The sequence below is a fragment of the Ovis canadensis genome, chromosome 8, assembly GCF_042477335.2.
Source record: "Ovis canadensis isolate MfBH-ARS-UI-01 breed Bighorn chromosome 8, ARS-UI_OviCan_v2, whole genome shotgun sequence".
NCBI lineage: Eukaryota > Metazoa > Chordata > Mammalia > Artiodactyla > Bovidae > Ovis > Ovis canadensis.
The window spans coordinates 17,503,428-17,514,502 of record NC_091252.1 but is presented as its reverse complement, the minus strand read 5'-3'; positions in this window follow the sequence as shown (position 1 = coordinate 17,514,502).

Sequence of the window (11,075 nt, the reverse complement as noted above, 5' to 3'; positions counted from 1 at the left end):
GTTTTCCCATCTATTTGCCATGAAGTGATGGGACCAGATGCCATGATCTTTGTTTGTTGAACGTTGAGTTTTAAGTCAGCTTTTTCACTCTCCTCTTTCACTTTCATCAAGAGGCTCTTAAGCTCTTCTTCACTTTCTACCATAAGGGTGGTGTCATCTGCGTATCTGAAGTGTTGATATTTCTCTCGGCAATCTTGATTCCAGCTTGTGCTTCATCCAGCTTGGCATTTCCCATGATCTAGATTCCCCGGAGGCTCAGACAGTAAAGCGTCTGCCCGTAATGCGGGAGATCTGGGTTCGATCCCTGGGTTGGGAAGATCTCCTGGAGAAAGAAATGGCAACCCACTCCAGTACTCTTGCCTAGAAAATTCCATGGATGGAGGAGCCTTTTGGGCTACAGTCCATGGGGTAATAAACAGTTGGACATGACTGAGTGACTTCACTTTCTTTCTTCTTTCTTTCTACTCTGCATATATGTTAAATAAGCAAGGTGACAGTATACAGCCTTGACGTATTCCTTTCCTAATTTGGAACCAGTAATTCCATGTTTGATTCTAACTGTTGCTTCTTGACCTGCATACAGATTTCTCACAAGGCAGGTAAGGTGGTCTGGTATTCCCATCTCTTGAAGAATTTTCCACAGTTCGTGATGATCTACACAGTCAAAGGCTGTGTGGATGAAGCAGAATTAGATGTTTTTCTGGAACTCTGTTGCTTTTTCTATGATCCAACAGATGCTGTCAATTTGATCTCTGAAATATGAACTCCCCAGGTGGGTAGGTGCCCAATATGCTACTAGAGAACAGTGGAGAAATAACTCCAGAAAGAATGAAGAGACGGAGCCAAAGCGAAAACAATGTGCAGTTGTGGACGTGACTGGTGATGGAAGAGAGGCCGATGCTGTAAAGAGCAATATTGCATAGGAATCTGGAATATTAGGTCTATGAATCAAGGTAAATTGGAAGTGGTCAAACAGGAGATGGCAAAAGTGAACAGCAACATTTTAGGAATCAGTCAACTAAAATGAACTATAATGGGCGAATTTAATTCAGATGACCATTAAGTCTACTACTGTGGGCAAGAATCCCTTAGAAGAAACGGAGTAGCCCTCATAGTCAACAAGAGTCCAAAATGCAGTACTTGGATGCATTCTCGAAAATGACAGAACGATCTCTGTTCGTTTCCAAGGCAAACCATTCAATAGCACAGTAATCCAAATCCATGCCCCAACCACTAATGCTGAAGAAGCTGAAGTTGAATGGTTCTTTGAAGACCTACAAGACTTTCTAGAACTAACACCAAAAAAAGATGTCCTTTTCATCATAGGGGACTGGAATGCAAAAGTAGGAAGTCAAGAGATACCTGGAGTATCAGGCAAGTTTGGCCTTGGAGTACAAAATGAAGCAGGGGAAAGGCTTAACAGAGTTTTGCCAAGGGAATGCACTGGTCATAGCAAACACCCTCTTCCAACAACACAGGAGAAGACTCTACACATGGACATCACCAGATGGTCAACACCAAAACCAGATTGATTATTCTTTCCAGACAAATACGTAGAAGCTCTATACAGTCAGCAAAAACAAGACTGGGAGCTGACTGTGGCTCAGATCATGAATTCCTTATTGCAAAATTCAGACTTAAATTAAAGAAAGTAGGGAAAGCCAGTAGACCATTCAGGTATGACCTAAATCAAATCCCTTATGATTATACAGTGGAAGTGAGAAATAGATTTAAGGGATTAGATCCAATAGACAGAGTGCCTGAAGAACTATGGACAGAGATTCGTGACATTGTACAGGAGACAGAGATCAAGACCATCCCCAAGAAAAAGAAACGCAAAAGGGAAAAATGGTTGTCTGAGGTTGTCTTACAAATAGCTGAGAAAAAAAGAGAAGCAAAAGGCAAAGGAGAAAAGGAAAGATATAAGCATCTGAATGCAGAGTTCCAAAGAATAACAAGGAGAGATAAGAAAGCCTTCCTCAGTGATCAATGTAGAGAACAGAGGAAAACAAAATAATCAGAAAGACTAGAGATCTCTTAAAAAAAGTCAGAGATACCAAGGGGATATTTCATGCAAAGATGGGCACAATAAAGGAGAGATACGGTATGGACCTGACAAAAGCAGAAGATATTAAGAAGAGGTGGCAAGAATACACAGAAGAACTGTACAAAAATCATCTTCACAACTCAGATGGTGTGATCACTCACCTAGAGCCAGACATCCTGAAATGTGAAGTCAAGTGGCCCTTCAGAAGCATCACTATGAACAAACCTGTGGAAGTGATGGACTTCCAGTTGAGCTATTTCAAATCCTAAAAGCTGATGCTGTGAAAGGGCTGCACTCAATATGCCAGCGCATTTGGGAAATGCAGCAGTGACCACAGGACTGGAAAAGGTCAGTTTTCATTCCAATCCCAAAGAAAGGCAATGCCAAAGAATGTTCAAACAGATTTGTGAAGGTCACTTGGCAAAATGGCCAGCTCTTCCCAAAACCCCACAGGGAGGTTCACCAGGACATGAGGCAGCCCTGCACAAGGCTTCCCCCAGCTGCTCTCATGTGGATGAAAAAAGAGAGCAGAGCGCAAGTCGATGCTGCTAACATGAAAGAGACAAAAGAGTGAAAATGAAAAGGAGCCCAGACAGGGTGGGGACCATACAGAGAGGAGAAGAACAACCTCCCCCAAACATTGTAATTGAACTCCTCCGGGGGCAACAAGAGGATACGTTACATCCACAAAACAAGAACCGGAGACTCTTAAAATCGAAATCTGAAATCGGAAATGGAAAAAGTCAGTAAAACTGCTAGGAGATGAACTTAAGGAAATAGACCAGGAAGTAAACCAACATGAAAGCAGCACCACCACCATCACAACAACCACGACAAACCCAAGAGAGCTCCGAGAGGAAAATAGAAAAGAGACCACGGGAAAGCCGGAGGGCCAAACCGGGAGGTCAGTCTCAATAATTAGAACTGCTTACAGAGAAGGGACAACATGGGAAGGAGGAAATGACGTAAAGAGGTCAGGAGACCACTGCTGTATTTAAAATAGATAACCAAAAAGAGGGGCTTCCCTGGTGGCTCAGTGATAAAATCCACCTGCCAGTGCAGGAGACGTAAGAGATGAGGGTTTGATCTCTGGGTCAGGACGATCCCCTGGAGAAGGGCTTTACAACCCACTCTAGTATTCTTGCCTGGAGAATCCCACAGATGGGGGAGGCTGGTGGGCTACAGTCCATAGGGTCTCAGAGTTGGACACAACTGAAGTAACAGCCCACAAGTGTGCAGTCATGTATAAGTCAGAATTTTCCCAATATCTCAATATATAAAAAAAATTTTTTTTCTCAGTACTATTTCTGGACCATATATTTGGGCCAGGAGGAGCTCTAGGCCTTAAACTGTAAGATCTCAGTAAGCAAATACCTATGTTAAAAAGATTGGAGGACTCCCCTGGCAGTCCAGAGGTTAAGACTTGCCTTCCAATGCGGGACGTGTGGATTCAATCCCTGGCTGAGGAGCAAAGATCCTGCATGCCTTGTGGCTAAAAAAACCCCACCGAAACATAAAGCAGAAGCAATATAGAAACAAATTCAATAATGACTTTTAAAATAGTCCACATCAGAAACATTATATTAAAAAAAAACAAGATTGGATTCCCAGAGAATTTGTTGGCCTAAAATATTTCTCAGTCCATAATTAAACACAGAAGCCAAATCACCCAAACAAGGTTACTGGACAAAGGCGGCATTGAAACACTATGGGGAAACCCAGGAGGACTGCACGTAAGAAGGTTAGGGAGCCCCCTGCCACTATCTTAGCACTGGGAACGCACAGAGGGCAAAACAGGTCCTTTCCTCACCAACCTTGTGTTCTAGGAGGGGAGATGCTAAACAAGCAAACATGTCTCCCTTACCTGGTTTGTTTATTTCACAAACATATAACATGGCTGTGTGCCACATTCTGCCCCAAGGACTTTAAAGAGTAACTTAGTTAGTCCTCCCAACAGTCCTATAAAGCAGGCATAATAACATCTCCAGGGCTTCCTCGGTGGCTCAGTGGTGAAGAATCTGCCTGCAATGCAGGAGACACGAGTTTGATCCCTGGGTGGGGATGATCCCCTGGAGAAGGAAATGGCAGCCCGCTCCAATATTCTTGCCTGAGAATTCCATGTACAAAGGAGCCTGGTGGACAGTAGTCCGTGGGGTCACAAAAAGTCGGGACTAAACAATGACAGCAAATTAACATCTCCATTTTTCAGAAGAGGAAACTGAGGCAGAGAAAAATAAGTCCCTTGTCCAAGGTTCCACAGCTGGTAAGTCACAGGTGGAAGCTGCACACAAAGGCAGCCACCTTCCCAGCCATTGGCCTGCCCTCCCGGGGCAGATCAAGAAGCTGGAGAGTCTTGTGGGGCACGGACTGCTTTCAACACGAGTGTTGGGGCAATACGTCTGAATGGCTTTTCATGGGCTTTGGAGCTCAAGGTTCTCTGCAAATTCTCATGGTTAAGAGGAGTCTTTTCTTACTTTCCACCCTCATGATTAATTTCAAAAGGAACAGGAAGTTTCTTGTTTAACAAGTGATGTCAGCCTCCTTAAATTAGTCAAGGCCACAGTTGCCAGGAGCCGTGTCCACAATCCCCTTGCCAGCAACGGTTACCGTGGTTTCTTGGGAATTATTTTTCCCTCTCACGACTATAAATTAGATTCCGCCAATGCAATTAACTCTTGCCCCATTTCATACATGTGATAACACACCTTTGCTTCATTTTCTGGTGTGAATGGTTTATCACTATGTAACTGTTTCTATGCTTATATTCACACACCCTCTTTGGATGTTTTTATAGTTGCTATTAAACATCGAATCAGTAGGACCCCAGGAAAATATCCTAGGCATTATCTACCCAGATAGATTACCCAAAGGTTTCATCTTCCCTTTACTTTGGCCTTTACAGTTCGTCTGTCAGTGTTCTTATGATGCTTGCTAAGTCACTTCAGTCGTGTCCGACTCTGTGCGACCTCATAGACAGCAGCCCACCAGGCTCCCCATCCCTGGGATTCTCCAGGCAAGAACACTGGAGTGGGTTGCCATTTCCTTCTCCAATGCATGAAAGTGAAAAGTGAAAGGGAAGTCGCTCAGTCGTGTCTGACTCTTCCTGACCCCATGGACCGCAGCCCACCAGGCTCGTCTGTTCATGGGACTTGCCAGGCAAGAGTGCTGGAGTGGGGTGCCATCACCTTCTCCCTTATGATGCTTACTAGTGTCTAAATCTTTATTTATATGGCTTGGTAAAGAAATTGATGAATGAAAGTCCCCAACATGTCCTCCGTCTTCCTGTGCTTTCTTCAATTATTTTTTAGAATTAATTTTTACTGGAGTATACTTGATTAACAGTATTGTATGTCAGATGTACAACAAAGTGAATCAGTCCTGCATATACCCAAAGAATTGAATAGAGTTCCCGATGCTATACAGTGGGTCCTTATTGGTTGTCTATTTTAAATATGTGTGTGTGTATGCTCAGTCGCTTTGTGTCTGACTCTGTGACCCTGTGGACTGTAGCCCACAAGGCTCCTCTGTCTGTGGGATTTTCCAGGCAAGAATACTGGAGTGGGTTGCCACGGCCTCTTCCTGGGGATCTTCCCAACCCAGGGATCAAACCCACATCTCTTGCATTGCAGGTGGATTCTTTACAACTGAGCCAGGAAAGCCCCTATTTTATATATGCGTGCGTGATAAGTTGCTTCAGTTGTGTCCGACTCTTTGGGACACTATGGACTATGTATATTTTAGTAGTGTGTATATGTCTCAATCTCCCAGTTTATGCCATACCTGCTTTCCCCCTGGTAACAGGAGAATCTTAAACGTATGGTGAGGGCCTCTCTTGGCAATGGCATGAACACAGCTATGGCAGCTGGGAGCCCCAGGCAAACTTATCTTTTCATTGTTGAATGCCATACATTTTCATTAGGTGGTCAATAGAAATGACATGATTGCTCAGAAGCTCAACCCTGATGTTTAAACTTCCTGTTCTCAACCTTAGCGAGGGCGTATATCAGAGCCATGGAGAGCGGTGACATCTATGACACTGCAGCTCTGCTCTGAGATTAGATCCTGATAATTCAGAGTTTAGCCTATGGGCCAGGGGTGATGCTAGCATCTTCTAAGTGGCATCGCGGTCATTGCGAAGCTTGCAATAAGAATAACAAATAATATCTTGCTTTGCAAACTGCGCCTCCATTCTCTGTAGCATCACACTGTTGGTAGTTTGTGAAGAGGGTCTACTCTGTGTCAGGTCCCCAACCCACAGGTGGGAGGAGGGGAGGGACTTCTGGGAGGATGAAGAAATAAAGAATCGGAGAAGGTAACGGAAAAAGGTAAAAGTCACAGAAGCTAGGTGTGTTCACCTGAGTTCTCCACGAAGGGTTAAATTAGGTCTGGTAAAGAGAGCAATTTGTGAACTTCATCTGATTTAAGTTTTCAGTCAGTTGATAAAAGTCGACTTCATGACTTTCCTGTTGGCCCAGTGGTTAAGACCATGCTTCCCGCTGCATCCGGCGCAGGTTCGATCCCTGGTCAGGGAACAAAGATTGCACATGCCTCGCAGCATGGCCAAAAATATACATAAATAAATAAAAATTAAAAGGTTAAAAAGAAAACCCTTGACTTTATAGCCTTTAGGTCAAGGTATTTCTATGTTTTTTAATCCCAAATTCCAAACAAAGGAGAGACCAACCAATTCAGAATCTCAAGCGGGACGTATACTTTACCGTGAAGCTGTAAAGTTTTCTCAGAACTGCAAGAAAAGTGATTTATCCCAAGAATGTTTGGGATAGCTGAGTGCCAGTATCACAGCATCCCATTTCTGAACATATGGATCCAGACAAATTCCGTCATCCTTGAGACAGTTCTTACCTTTAGCAAATGTATCAACTAGTGAACCATTAGGCAAGAGCCACAGCCGATCTTTGGACTGCCAGGAGGGCCCTGAACCCAAAGTGCTACAGCCCGGCCCCTCTGCTCCTAAGACCCGCACTCACAGGGCTGGTCACCACTCCATGAAGAGCTCAGTCACTGTCATGCCCTCGGACTGTACCTGCTCTTTCTTGCTCTGAATTAGCTTCATTTTCTCAATGGCAGCCTTGCTTTTGCTTTCATCTGATGGAACAAATTCCAGATCCTGTAGAAAGTCTTTTGCGTTAAGCAAGGTCTTCAGTGAGATGTGGCTGGCTGAGTTAGGACCTCGGATGCAGAGATCCTTTCTTCTGGTCTGGGGGAAGCACTTGGCCTCAACGTGGCCCATGGTCAGGAATCTGAGTCTTATGGGCAGAGGCATCCTCCTTTGTTACAGGTTTTCCACGGCCGGCTGGGGGTGGTGGTGTGGAGTCAGTTTTGAAGCCTTCTTTTTCTTCTTCTCCTCTGACTCCTTCCTGGCTGTGTATGTTGCAGGCAGCTGGGAGGCGTTACTTGGTAACACAGGAGCCACAGGTGCTGTATTCCAGCCAGTTCACCCTTCAGGTGCAGTTCAGTCTTCTCTGGCCTTTACAGATGGAGGAATCGCAGAGAGATTCTTGGAAACAGTTGACTGTACTTTGGATTCTCCTTTCTCCCCTGGTAACTGTGACTTGAGTCGCAGTTAACTTCAGCATCCCACAAACACCTCTGTTTTAGGCCACTTATATCATCATCTAGATCGATTTTTTCTTTTTTATAATTTTATTTGTATATTTATTTATTTTTGGTGGCGCTGCATCTTCCTTGCTGCACAGGCTTTTTCTCTAGTTTTGGCCAGGGGGCTATGCCGGGGTCCAGCTCCGGTGGATCCAGGGTAATTCGAAGGGGAGACGGAGTAGACGTCCTGGGAAAAAACTTAGTTAATTACAGATATAGAGAGAGATTAGAAACGGACAGTGTAGTAGGAAAATTAGTGGAGAAAAGGAGGCTGAATAACTTGGTTTACGTGGAATACCAATCACCACCTACATAGGCCACAGGCGTCTTTCCGTTCTCCCGAAGGAGAGGAGGCACTGAGGCCTCCCCGGTCCAATCTTAGAAGCCCAGGCAAAATTAGCAGGCTTGGTGATTACCCACGTACCAGATGGGAATTCAGCCAGAAGGGGAAAGAACGACATGGGGGAATCAGTCTTTCCAGAAACTGATCCCATTTCTTTATTTTCAGGTTTGCTTATATACTTTTTGTTATACATAAGGATGAACGCAGAGTCACGTGGGGGTCAGCAGACCTGACCCTTGTCATAATCAGGTGCTTCATATAAAATTATACAAAGGTCTTATGGGTTTTACATCATCTTATGGCCATGAGGCCTGCTGACATTTTATGGCCCTTTCTGATAATGGTCAGTCAACCAGAAAACTTATTTTTTCCAGGGGTGATTTTTTCTTAAACCAGGCGCCACTGTCCAAATAAAGTTGCATTCCTATAGGGTGAGGGTATAGTGGGTTACAATCAAGAAAGGAATTTACTTAGTCTAAGGTTTAACATGGCTAATCTTAAAGGTTAATACTTATTTCTCCTATATGCTAGTTATATTCATTATAAGGGTAAGGAATATGGAGATTTAGTAGCAAATATTGGCTCAACAAATGAAAACCCTTCACCAGTATTCCCCTTAGGATCTATTTAGTCTTAAGATAGTGATAAAGTTACATTTTTGCATAGCAAGGACACAGTGATTTATAACAAAGTACAGTGATCTATAACAAAAGAGAAAATTCATTAACTAAAAAAGTCTAGTATTGCTAACATCAAAAACGACTATATTTCCTTTTCTATATTCCAAATACATTAATATATTCCCAGGTGCCAAGGATATGGAGACCTGGCATCAATCATTGATTCAACAATGAGAAAAGCCCTATGCTAATTAAGACTTTCAAAATACTCCAAACTCTCTGTGCTGTTTATGGTTGAGAGGCTGTCACACAAGCTAGTCTGTCAGCAGAGAGGTTTGACCTGAGACACCCTTGTCACACCCAGGGCAGGGAATGAGCAGTAACTATTGGCACAATAAATGAAAAACCCTTCACCCATATAATTCCTAATCAACCCACTATACTATACTAATAATTTTCTAACTTTTCAAAAGAGTCTGTATATAGAAAGTTTAAAGCCTCTCGTGCCTCTCACGGTTGGGAGGCTGTAAACAATCACGTGGCCGGACGAACCCGCTCAGGCTGGCTAGAGAACCTTCAGAGGAGTTTGTAAGTTGAAACACTCTTGTCACGCCCAGGAATTTTTATTAACTGGAGCTACAAGTTAACTCCTTTTCCGAGGGAAATGGTGATGGGGGGTCAGCCCCCCGTAAAGTCAGAGGTATAGGTGAGAGCATAAAACAGTAAAGTAGGCACTCTAGTTTCGGGGGTAGATGCTCGGGAACAGGGGGTTTCCTGAGGCTCGATCCTGCCTTTGCCGAGGCTCCTTCCTCATGACCTTTGCCAAGGGCGGAGTTCCTCACGCTGGCTCCCGGCAGGGCTGCTCTCTAGTTGCAGTGGGAGGGCTTCTCATAGCAGTGGCTTCTCACACTGCCGAGCACAGGCTCTGGGCTGTGGGGCTTCAGTCGCTGCCGCATGTGAGCTCAATAGTTGCGGCCCACAGGCTTAGTTTTTCCGAGGCATGTGGGATCTTCTCGGACCAGGGATTGACCCCATGTCTCCTGCACTGGTAGGCAGATTCTTTGCCCCTGAGCCACCAAGGAGAGCCCCTAGATCAGTCGTGATTGGAGATCATTTCTCAGCCTTAATTTTGACTTTGCAGTAATGTTTTCCACAGGCTTAGCTTTGGACAAAAACCCAACCTGTTCTGTTTCTACAGTTCATACACTGGACCCATCTCATGTACCCATTTTTTTTTAAGGGTGAAAAAAATGATTGCTTGGATTACAATGTTTTTAAATTGAAGTATGGATGATTTACAAATATTGTGTATTTGTGTATTCAGGTATACAGTGAAGTGATTCAGTTATATATGGATAACTGAATATATACATTCTTTTTCAGATTCTTTTCCCTTACAGGTTATTACAAGATATTGAGTAGAGTTCCTTGTGCTACACAGTAGGTCCTTGTTGGTCATGTTTTATATATAGTAGAGTGTATCTGTTAATCCCAAACTCCCAATTTGACCCTCTGCCCTCCCTTTCCCCTTTGGTAACCGTAAGTTTGTTTTCTATGTCTGTGGGTTTCTCCCTCTTTTGTAAATAAGTTCATGTGTATCTTTTTTAAGATTCCACATATAAGTGATATCACATGATGCTTGTCTTTAACTGTCTGACTTGTTTCCCTTAGTATGGTAATCTCTAGGCCCACCCATGCTGCTGCCAATGGCGTGATTTCATTCTTTTTTTCTGTAGGTCGATCTCTATGAAGGCGACACAGTCTTCATCTTCAATTCACAGCTCCTTTGCTTCTGCTGAAACCTTGTTTGCTACTCAAGTAACTTGAGCAGATCTCCAAAGACTTATTTCTAGGGGGCACTTGTGCCTACATTCACCAATGTTTCACCATGGACATCCAAGTTTATCTTTCCAATCGGATTTTCTAACCACGGCAGTGTTTTCGGTGGCTCCAGTCGGACACGAACAGCAAGACGAGGGAAGTACAATTTGTCAAGTGGAAATAAGATAGGATCCAGGGTGTGGGATTCTCTGGGTTGGCTTCCTTTCCAGCCTCCCAAACCACATGGTTGGTCTCGTATTCTTGGGCTGCTAGAGGGCCTGCCAGTCGCCTTGTCTGCCTCCAGTGCCCGCTCCTGGGTGTTCTACTATTGCCGAAGGCTGAGCACGCGTGTACCCTCCTGTCACCGGTACTTCAGCAAAGCAGCAGCTCTAACAGTTGTCTGTGCCCATGAAAGCAGCCGGGGCTCCCAGCGCCCCACACTGTGAGATAATCTTACTGGGCCTTTTCCTTCTTGATGTCTTTTGTACAGGAGCAGTGTCCAAAGTGCCTGACTGCCATCGTGATCACCTTCATTAAGAGGGCTTCTCCAAAGATTTCACACTTCGTCAGTCTACAGTTGGCCTCTGGATTACCTGCTCACGTTCACCCAAACCGGCTTCTCTCA